The 11,793-nt window shown below is 46.7% G+C and overlaps 1 long non-coding RNA gene across 1 annotated transcript; it reads right to left on the reverse strand.

Moving 5' to 3' along the window:
* Nucleotides 1-7,554: 7,554 nt before the first annotated feature.
* LOC308425876 lies at nt 7,555-11,515 on the reverse strand. The gene is made up of 3 exons (XR_013975179.1): nt 11,383-11,515; nt 11,010-11,120; nt 7,555-9,962 (listed from the first exon to the last, which is right to left on the reverse strand). It is a non-coding gene; the product is annotated as an uncharacterized lncRNA (long non-coding RNA).
* Between the last annotated feature and the right edge of the window lie 278 nt (nt 11,516-11,793).

Below are 11,793 nucleotides of genomic sequence, written 5' to 3' on the forward strand. Positions count from 1 at the left end.
ATGAATAAAATGCCTATGAACTTTTGCACTTGAGCTTTTGTGTGTGACCGTATTATGTTAGTAACAAAAGTAGGGTAGCTAAGTCCTGTGGTATCCTTGTGGCTTCTCTCTGTCTGTCTCTGTCTGCCTGTCTCTCTGTCTGTCTCTCTGTGTCTGTCTGTCTGTGTCTGCCTGTCTATCTGTCCCTCTGTCTGTGTCTGTCTGTCTGTGTCTGTCTGTCTCTATCTGTCTCTCTGTGTCTGTCTGTCTGTCTCTGTCTGTCTGTCTCTCAGTTTCTGTTTCTCTTTTCCAGGATCACACCGGAGCCTCACGCAGACCTAGCAATGATCAGCCACTGACAGAACTACAGCCCTTGGTAGGTTTCGGCAGATGCAGTGTTGCCTGGAGCTGTCCTTATTTCTCATTGGCACGCTTTTTTTTTTTTTTTTTTTTTTTTGTACTTTAGATTTATAGCAGCACTCATAATAATAGCAGGTCTATTAAAATTTTCCATACAGTATATTTTGATAGCATTATTTTCCCTTTCCTCAGCTCCTCTTGGATCCTCACCCCAACTTGGTTTTTTTTTTTTCTGTTTCTCTTTCCAAAAAAAAAAAAAGAAAAGAAAAGAAAAAGAAAAAGAAAGAAAGAAAGAAAAAAGAAAGCAACAAAAAGACTCCAGAATAATGGAAGCCAAAACACACTGGCCAAATACCAATAGGATAAAAAGACCTGAAAGTCCACAGAAGTACCACTGAGTTCATTTTGTGTTGGCTAACTACACTTGGGCATGGGGCTTGCCCTAGAGTGTGTTTGACACGCCCACTGACACTCCATTAGGAAAAAAGACTTTCCGTTTGGTAGCAGGTTTCAGTGGCAGGTAGCTTCTTGGTTAGGGCTGAGAACCTGTGTCCACCTCCTGCTCTCAGTGCTGGGACCTGTCTTGAACCTGTGCAGGTCTTGTGTGTGCAGCTTCAGCCTCTGTGGGTCCATATGCACATCAGTTCTATTGTGTCTGGAAGACAGTTTCTTTGGAGTTATCCAAAAACCACTCAGCCCTTGTTTTTTTGAGACAAGGTCTTGCTGTGTAGCTCCAGCTGGCCTGGAACTTTCCTCCTGACTCCTGGGATATATGTTTCATTTCCTAAGAAACTACGAAACTGTTTCCCAAAGTGACTGTGCCACCTACAAGTGGGAAGGGACCATGACTGTCATGTCTCTGCCCAAATCCTGACCTTTCCTCTGTCTGAGACCAAGCAGGGAGTTTTGGTAAGGCGGTATGGTACTTGCAGTTGTGGGGGTGGGGTGGGGGAGCTGTCCTTCCCCAGAAACCATCTCTCTGCCTCCTCAGAGTCCCTGAATGAGGTTATGGTGGCCTGGCTCAGCAGAAGAAAGCATACACATCTATTTATATCTGAGTTTAAGCAGATACAGTGTCGGCTGGAACTGCCCCCTCTTGTCACCCCGAGAGTGTTCTTAAACAGAGCTGCTGCTGAGACAACAGCACCGCCCTTTTCCTGCCTGATGCCACCCCACCCCATTAAAAAACAAAACAGGACACTCAATGCCTGTATTCCAAGTGTTCCTTCCCATCAACACAGGCTGAGAACTGGGGTTGACCACATGCAGCTGGAGAGCTTTGTGTCTGGGTTTTCTGTGTCTCAGCTCTTGCTCCCCTGTGTACCCCATTGGCCCACCTCACCGTCAGTCACCAAGGAGCTCTGCTTCCCTAACTCAAGATGATGTCACTGCTCGTAGAGAAGGGTGAAGCCTTGGCGTGTGTTCAGACACCTTGGCTCAAAGACAGGAAAGTGCAGGGAGAAGAAAGAGGTTGCTGCTGAAACAAGAGTTAAGGCCCCTTTAATTCCAGCTCTGAGGAGTCTGAGGAGAGTTAAGGAAATAGAACAGCTGTGACTGCACATCTGCTGAGCTTGTGGTAGTCCCTCAACACACACACACACACACACACACACACACAGACAGACATATATGTCATACACATATATATACATACCTCATACACACACAGTATACATCAAAAAAACAAACCACATATATGCCCCATATACACACACTCTCTACATATACCATACCACACACACATTATATACCACCCCATACATACCCATTTACCATACATACACCATGTATATTTACCACATATACAACACACATACATACCATACACACACACACACATATACCACAAACACACACACATTCGTGTGCATGCATGTCATCTTTACTCATCACTAAACTCCCACCTTAAAGTTTGAGGGCCAGGTTAAGAGATGACTTCTTTAAGAACAATCTAATATTGTAAGACTTGGAGAGTTTTCACTTTCTTTGTCTCTGTCTGTCTCTGTCTCTCTGTCTCTGTCTCTCTCTCTCAGCTTTTAGGAGAGTTAAGCAATCACTCTCACCTAGGAGAACAATCCCACCCAGGTGCCTGGAGTAAGTAACATACTCAGATGCTCTAGGGCTCTCTGTCTTCTAGAAGGTGCTCAATGGGTAGTCGGAAACCAAAGCATGAACTCTAACATGGAGAAATGTGCAGGATGGCCCATTCTCAAAATACAGCAAACACACTTGCCAGCCAGACCTTCAGTCTACATGCTCTGTTGCTATGATCTCTGTGAGACAGGATCTAACTAGGTAGCCCAGGCTAACCTCTAGCTTGCTTCCATCCTTCTCTTTTAGCTCCTAAGGACTGGGATTGCAGAGAACACTCGTGTTTTAGACAGACAAGGTTTTCCAAGGTTTGACTGGACAGTGAGCCTGGGATGCCATCCCCCTGTGAGGTATCAAAATGTTTACCAATATTTGTTATATTCAAAGATTAGTGCCAGACGTGGTGCACACACCTTTAATCCCAGCACTCAGGAGGCAGAAGCAGGTGGATCTTTATGAGTTCCAGATGAGCCAGGGCTACATAGTGAGACTATGTCTGGAAACAAACAAACAAACCCCTTTATTAATATCGATTAATTAGCTAACCCTTCCCTCAAATTGGCTTAAAGTGAACCTGAGTGGTTCCAGCCACATGTGGGTATTTTCATCAGTTTGTAAGTTAGCTGGGTGTGGTAGGAATGCTTATAATCACAATACTGGGATGGAAGCCGGGGGTCAGGAATTCTAAGTTTCCCTTGACAACATAGAGTTTGAGGCAGCCTGGGCTACATGAGACCCTGTTTAAATGAATAAATAGCCGGTATGTAAGCTAAAATTAGATGAAATTGTCCATAACTCCTTGTTGGCATCTTCTACATTCCAAATGCTTGGTTCCCACATATGACAACTAAACCCCATAAGACGAGGCACCCCGGAGGTATCCCTGCCTCCACAGACTTTCTCTTGGAAATGGCAGGTTTAAACACTCTGTAAGCAGTTCCAGCTTTATCATTTAGAACATTCTGTGCACCATCTATACATGGGCTTTATCTTGGCTGGGCCTCAGAGAACCAAATACCTCGGAGATAGAGATCTCTGCCCCCAGAGATCTGCAAACCCAGGGCAGCATCTTGGCAGGCAGGGCTGCAGAGAGTACAGGGTAGAGATTACATTGTATCGTGAGGGGCCCCTTGAAGGCAGAAAGAGAAATAGAGGGGACCCAGAGTGCAGACTCTCATGGGAGTGCTAAGAAATAGGGGTGCTTTTCAAAAAGGTCACAAGGAATCACTAAGGACTTATTTAACTGGACCCAGAGGGTGGACAGAAAGTATCTATGTGAAAGCCAAAGGATACTGAGAGAGAGAGAGAGAGAGAGAGAGAGAGAGAGAGAGAGAGAGAGAGAGAGAGAGAGAGGAGGGAGGGAGGGAGGACTGCCCATATAGTGGTCATGAGAATCAAGGGACTGGTTTGGGAACACTTTAGAATCAGGAATGTGGAACATGAGACAAGTCAGATTTTAGGAGGCTTTATTTAGTTATTTATTGTTGTTGTTGTTATTATTGTTATTATTTAGACAGGGTCTTGTGCAATGGAGGCCTTCTCAAACTCTGTGTGGTAGAGGAAGACCTTAAACTCCTGATCCTCCTGCCTCGGCCTCCTGGGTACTGGAGTTAAAGGCACACACCACTACACTCTGCCTGGGTGGTGGGGGGAGGGCACATGGTGCCATGCTAAGGGGCATCTTATTAGCCCTGTAGAGACCTGAAAGTTTTATAAACAGGAGCAGCATTTGCACCAAGAGAAACCACTTTTGTTAAATAGGCACCTCAGCCATTTGCCCCAGGGTTCGACAAGCAGTAAGTCTCTATAAGATGGGCAACCCAGGGCTGAGCAGGTGGGACAGAATCCAGAAGGAAACACTCATTCTGAGCACACTCCAGGACAGCAAGGGTAGAGAGAAGAGGAAAAAGGGGAGAGGGGCTCTTGGTCCAGCCTGGGCTAGTTGGGTCAAGGAGGGCATTTGTTACTCATGAGACTTGTAAACTCAATTTCAGAATTCTCATACAAAGCTCCCTGCAAAGCCTCCACTGGTGGTTCTTTATATCAAGGATGCCCACACCGAGTTCCTCCAAACTGTGAAGTGCTCTTCCTGAGACATCAGCTTCCCCAAGTCAACGGTGGTAGAGAATCGTGTCTTCAAGGAAGGCTCTGGGACCTGTGGCTCACGGCTCACAGACAGCTTAGTTGTGGGTCTCCAAACCTGCTTCCTGCCTTTATTATATTATAATCTTTATTTCGCCCTTCAGGAAGAACAACCCACTGCACATTAAAGCCAATGACATGAAAAAAAAAAAAAAAAAAAAAAAAAAACATGGCCACCGACGAATGACGCAGATACCACTAAACTCGAAGATCTGTGGCGAGATGAGCCTGCCCGGGCTGATCATAGCTCCAGCTGTCTCTGTCATCTTTAAGATGCTTGCCCCACCCTTTGTGGCACCTGTCTTCCTTCAGTGCCTCGGCAGCCTATTTTCATTACTAGTCACGATTCAAGTTCCTCGGGTTCAGAAAGCATGTCGTAGTCAGGCAACCCCGCCCCCAGCCTCCTCCTGGCCACCTCTGCTGTTTGGTGGGGCTAGCTCAGCTGTCTGTGCCATTGTGCCCTGAACCGAGTAAAATTCAGCCACCAGAAGCAGGGCCTCTCAAATTCTCCTCGGAGCCACTCCCTTTTTGTTCAGGGTCTCTCTTCTCCTGTGACCTTCTCCTCCCCACCCCCTTGCCCTTTGGCTGTCCTTGTATGTATGACGCAAATATTCTGGAAAGGGCTCTGCTGGGCACTTGGGTACTGGGGTGAGACTCCCATCATGATGGGAAACTTCCAGAGCCTTTGGATTTTGTTTACCCTGGTAATTCTCTTCTTTCCTTCCTTCCTTCCTTCCTTCCTTCCTTTTCCTTCCTTCTTTTCTTCCTTCCCTTCCTCCCTCCCTCTTCCCTCTCTCCCTCCCTCTTCTCTCTCTCTCTTCTTTCTTTCTTCCTTTCTTCTGAAGATGGGGAACTAGATAGGGATTGAGGGTTCTGCTGTTTGCGCTTGGCTCCTCTGACCTACCCCATCTCCAACAACATGCTTCCTGATAGAAAGACTAAAGTCAGGTTTGGTGCCTGGGAATCCACCCACAGAACTGAACTGGTGTGGGTCCCTGGCAGGCAGGAAGGCACCTTTGACCTTTAGCTGTCCCTCAGAACCCTCTATCCCAGAAGACGGTGAGCTCCCTTGAGGGCTGAGGTAATCTGGCTCGCTCTTTACACAGCAGTGAACTCTAGGCTTGCCCTTCCTTTAGACCCAGGGTTCCCATTTAGTTATGGTGGTATCCAGCTCTCTGACTTCCCAAATGGGCACCAAGATGGCTCATCCACTGGGGTGCTACCGCCCTGCCAACACTGAGTGTCCTCACAAGACTCTTAGCCTGGTCTCCAGGGAAGCCAGGCTGGAAGCCCAGTGAAAGAGTGGAAGAAACCAGCCACCCCTCAGGGCTGGCCACGACAACGAGGGCAGATGTCACGATGTTACCATCCAGGCTCTGGGGACTCTGGTTCCGTAGGTGGTTCACCCACCCAGTGTTTACAGGACTGCCTCACCCACTAGACTGCCTGTCCTGTGTGGGCAGCCCTGCAGAGAAACTGCTGCACTCTGTGCCTAGAGCACGTTGGTTCCCCAAAGCGTGTACATTGAACAAAGAAATAAAGAATAAACAATCCCTTTTTATTTATTGCCCTGGTTTATGTCACCCTCAATTACATAGGCCCAAGCAGGAGACTTTAGGGTTCACAGGCCTAGATAAATCTTTTTTTTTTTTTTTTTGGTGCAAGGGGATTGAATCCTGATCTGGGGCATGTTACGGCAAATAATCTAGCATCAGGCTAGACCTCCCAACAGTACAAAGCCATCTCGGAAATCACACTGAGTTGCCACGGCTGTCATTGAACTATCTCTGTGACCCAGGCAGCCCCCTGAGCATCAGGGATTCCAATTTATCTCACTAGTCCTGCCAAGTCTAATTGATTCTTTCTTTTTAAAATTATTTATTTATCTTATATGTGTTGGGGTGTGGGGGTTAGAGGTCAGAGGGCAACTTGCAGGACTCAGAGCTGTGGGTTTCAGGAACTGAACCCAGGTTGTCAGGCTTAGTACCTATCACCCTGGTACTGAATCTACCTCTCAAAATACCTCTTCAATAGTGCTTTAAGGGACGATGTGTTTGTCTCTGGGTTAACTGTCTTTCAGATGATTTTTGTGACATCGTGATTATTTTTGGCCGTGTTTAGGTTGTGTCTTGTTCTTTGTCAGGGTCTTGCTATGTGGATCTTGTTGACATCATTCCCGTTCTGTAGACAGAGCGGCCTTGAACTCACAACTCCCTTCTCCCAGCCTCTGTGCTGGGGTTACAACCAGCCTGTGCTATCTTACCTGGCTAAGTCTCCGGGTGTTAATTCTCTTCTCTGTTTGCCCATCATCCCTGTTGCTCCGTGGAGTCAGGCAGCTCTGATCGAGCTAACCCCCTATGTAAGCATCTCCGGTTAATCTCCGATTCTCACAGATGGACTGCAGTTCTCTCAGCTCGTCTGTGAACTGTCCCAGCCCGCTGTCCAGCCTAGTTCTGGACCCTGTGAGTCACTCAAAATTGCTCCCCGTGCCTCTGGAATGATTTACTTCCTACCACATGGTGCATACCCCATACCCTCTGCAAAGATTGCTTTCCCTGAGAACTCCACTCCCAACCATCTACCAAACTCCTATTTGCCCTTTAGGATCCAACTAACCATCACCTCCTCTAAGATCTCAGCAAAGGCATAAGCTTGTCATCAAACATCCCTTTCTTAGGTTTCTGTCTTAATTGGATTTTCTGTCATTATAGCAGAATAGCCAAGACTGGGTCATTTGTGGATAAGAGAGATTTGTTTACGATCATAATTCTGTGAGTCTGGGAAGTCCACAATTGGGCCCTTGATCTAGTAAGAGCTTCATTCTACTTCAAACTTGCCGGAAACCAGGATGGCACATGGGTGTGAGCTGAAGAGAGGAAAGCCTGCCAAACCCCTTTGGAAGTAAATTTATTCCCACAAGATGAACGTGAACACCTTAATAAACAACCCACAACCCAAAAACTTCCCACTGAGGCCCATGACATCACTGCCATATTGGGGAAACAAGATTTCAACCCAGGAAGTACACCAACACCCCAGGCAGCTCCTTGTCACCTTGTATGCATCCCTGGCACCTGGGAGATTCACCATGGCAGAGACTTGCTGGTCTTTGTTCCACATCATGAGCACATGACCTTTACAGGGACAATGTCTTTGTCATACGTGCTGTCATGCATTTACCTGGCCAAGAGCTTTGTTTATGCTAGTGACAGAGGCGGCGCACTGTTCTGCAGGCTGTGTTGGACCAAAAACAACCCTCTCTGGCTCTGTTGCTCATCTCCAACACCGAGGCAACAGCCACGCCACTGAGGCTGATGGAGATGAAAGCAATTCTTCTAAAACAGGAGAAGCTGTACTCTCTCATCTCAAGCCCTTGGCAGATGCCACCGGCTATCATCAGAGTGATCAGCAGGTCCGAGTAAGTGTTTTCTGCGTGGAGAGCAAATGGAAGCCTATGGAGGTGAACACGGCGATTTCCAGGCGTAAGAGACATTTGGTATTTGAATCCCTGTGTTGGCATCTTCAAGACAGGTCCTTGAACCTATCACTTGTTTGTGGGTGGCAAGCAACTGAATTCTCAGATTGAACAGGAAGTGTTTGGCTGAGGAAAGACAGCTGTGGGTAGGGTAACATGCTCTCACACACAGGCAGAGAGAGAGAGAGAGAGAGAGAGAGAGAGAGAGAGAGAGAGAGAGAGAGAGAGCTTGCAAGTCAGACAGACAGACAGACAGACAGACAGACAGACAGAGACAGAGAGACAGAAAGAGACAGGGATTTAAGATACAAAAGATACTTGAGCCAGGCATGACAATGCTGGTCTTTAATCCCAGCACTCAGGAGGCAGAGGTGGGTGGATCTCCGAGTTCAAGGCTAGACTGGTCTACAGAGAAAGGTTCATCAAACCACGACTACACAGAGAGATCCCAGCTCAACAACAACAACAAAATTATAATTTAAAAAATGACACTGAGATGCCATTCTCCTCTGCAGATCATGACTCTGACCTTCACTCCAGTTCTGGACTTGTTATTTACAATATTGGAGATCCGGATTCGGCCTCCCAATCCTGTTGATCTATAAGATAGAAGTAACTCTGGCCTCACGTGGCTGTTGTCAGGTTGGAATGAGGTGACATCATTTCCCCTGTGAAGTACTGTGATGACAGGCAAGGACAAGCAGTATCTGAGTTGTCTGAAACCTATGTTGTGCTTAGAGCTAATAAAAATGCCCATCTCATCAGCAAGGGCAGCAAACAGTTCTGACTCTCTCATCAGCTGAGCTACAGTGAGTATTGCGGGGTCTGGAGCGCTGACTCAGTGGTTAAGAGCATGTACTACTCTGGCAGAGGATCTGAGTTCAATTCCCAGGGCCTATGTCTGTCCGATGACAATCACCTGGAACTCCAGCCCTGAAGGCTCCATCCAACACCCCTTCCGACCTCCAGGGGCATCTGAGCTCATACTAACATACTCCTCCTCAGACACATAATTTCAAATAAGGAAAATAAATCTTTTTAAGAAAATAAATATCGTGCATTAATGGCTGAGGAAACAATATACATTTGAAAAATCCAAAGTTATGGTGACATATACCTTTAATCCAGCACCCAGGGATCAGAAGCAAGTGATCATTGTAAATTTGAGGCCAGCCTGATCTATATATATTTAGTCCTTGGCTAACAACGACTACATAGTTAAACCTTGTCTCAAAAGAAAAAAAAGAAAAGAAAAGAAAAGAAACAAAACTCTCCATATCAGAGTTACTTAAGAATACAGCCATTGTCTTGAAGTAGTAATAGTCTAGGGAAACAGTAACAGATTTTTAAAAATTTATTATTATTTCTCTATGTAGCCCTGGCTTTCCTGGACCTTACTTTGTAGACCAGGCTGGCCTCAAACTCAGAGACCTGCCTGCCTCTTCCTTCTGAGTGCTGGAATTAAAGATCTATGCCACCATGCCTTGGCCCACAATAACAGATTTTTAGATTTATTTTACTTATTATTGTCTATGTGTATAATGTGGCTGCCTGCACACGTGTGCCCTATATACTTGCTATGGTGCATGTGAGAACATATGAGGACAACTCTCAGGATCTGGTTGTTTTCTTTCTGAGTAGAACCCAGGTCAAAAGGCTCAGGAGGCAGCGGTTATCCTTGCTTTCCCTTCTCTCTTGTCCTTCTTCTTTAAGACTGGGTCCAGTTGTACAGGTGGCATTCCATGTCCCCGAAGAGGAGAGATGCTTCAAGGAGATGAGAGAGCGTGAAGCTGTGCTATGGGAGCTCCTGGGAGGCATCTTAAAGGAAGGCAGGCAAAGGAGGACAAGGAGAACTCATTCCAGGTCAGCGGAGGAGTATGTGCAAAGATCCTGGGGCACCTGCCGTAGTCTCATTCTAGAAAAAGCAAATTGTCTGACAAGGTGAGGTAGCAGGGACACTGGAAGAGTGAGTGGTGCTCCTGTAACAAAGACCACAGATTAGATAATGTGTAAAGAAAAGAAATGTCTTCCTACGGTCCCGCAGGCTGGGAAGTCAACATCAGGGGTCCTTATTTCTACGTCATCGTGATGGGGTGGAGGGGCAATGGGCAACAGTTTGGATTTACCTTCTAGTTTCTTTTCTTTCTTTCTTTTTCTTTTTTTTAACAGCTAAGAACGGCATCCAGACCTCTCACATGCTAGGCAATCCCTCTGCCACTGAGCCATAGTCACAGGTGGTTTTACTGTTTTGTTTTGTTTCTTTCTTTCTTTTCTTAGGCTTATTTTATGTATATGAATGTTTAACTTCATGTGAACTATGTGCATGTCTAGTGCCTGTGGAGGTCAGAAGAGGACTTTGGATCCCCTGGAACTAAAGTTCCAGATGGTTGTAAGCCACCATGTGGGTGCTAGGAATTGAACCTGGGTCCTCTCCAACCACACAGAATTCTTTTTCTTATGTTTTTACTTTGAGAGAGTGGTCAGGATGTCTTGAACTCACTCTGTAACCCAGATGGGCCTTGAACTTGCCATCCTCCTGCCTCAGCCTCCTGTGTATTAGGATTTCAGGCCTACTCCACGAGGCCTCTTTACTGTAATGAACCAATCTTACACAATGGTAACTATCCCTCTAGGCTTAGACCCAGTAACCCAGAACTCAGGAAGCAGAGAGAGCTTTTCAAGTTCATCCTCGGGTACATAGTGAGGCTGGCCTGAGCTAGAGACCCAATCTTAGAGAGAAAAATAAAAATGAACCAAACAACAACAACAACAACAAAAACCCAGTCTTAAATAAAAGAATGCACCTAGGAATTTAGGTTGGAATCAGAAGAACCAAGCCAGAACTTAAGAGGGTAATTCAGACTTCTAGATCCAGTTTCAAGGTGAGAAGCTAAAGCAAGGTGACCTCTGACCTTCGAGGACAGAGGAGGAGAGGAAGTGCCTCATGTCATGGGTTCCGTACCTGTGCAGTGTGGTCCTCATCACAGCTGGTGATGACATGCCAGCCAGGCATCCAACCCAGTAAAAGATGCAGAGTAAGTGCCCCGTTCAGAAGCCTTCTCAGTTTTCATGGCTGAAAGACACAGTGTAACCAGGTGTGGGGAAGGGGAGTCGCCCTATAGACAGAGACCTGATAACATTGAGAGCATTCGTCCTGGGGGTGTGAAACTAAAGTAAGTTCCAAGACAGCTTAATGACCCATCCCAACCTTCTCCCTGGAGTGAGTCACCAGCACTGTATTACCCCATCAGCCTGCACTGCCCTGGCGCCCACGACAAAGCCATGGAGATACAACATGGACTGCCCTGCTTCCGGATAAAGCTTAGGGTCTATACCATGGCAGGAGGTAATTCTGGCCAGCCTCATCCGTCAATCCGAGGCAAGCTGCAGTCTCCCTTCATTTCTTCTGTTCAGGGTTTGCATACGCAGGCACTGGTGAAGGTGAAGAAGGAGGAGGTGAAGGTCTCCGTAATTCTGCAGGGCTCTCTGTAAGTGGTCAGTCACTGAGGCTGTCTGGGCCCGCTCCTACCCACAGTACTGCTTGTTAGAGGACTCCCACTTCACAGCAGAGGATTAGTGACACTTGATATGGGTGGCCCGGTGCCCAATTCAACTGCAGTCCTATCAGGAATGGAAATAGGAAAACAAGCGGGCCTGTGATTCCAGCTCTTCAGGAGGCTGAAGTAGGAGGATCACAAATTCAAGGTCCCCCTGGTCTGAAAATCAAGTTCCAGGACAGCTGGGGC

The sequence above is a fragment of the Micromys minutus genome, assembly GCF_963924665.1.
Source record: "Micromys minutus genome assembly, chromosome: 10".
Lineage (NCBI taxonomy): Eukaryota > Metazoa > Chordata > Mammalia > Rodentia > Muridae > Micromys > Micromys minutus.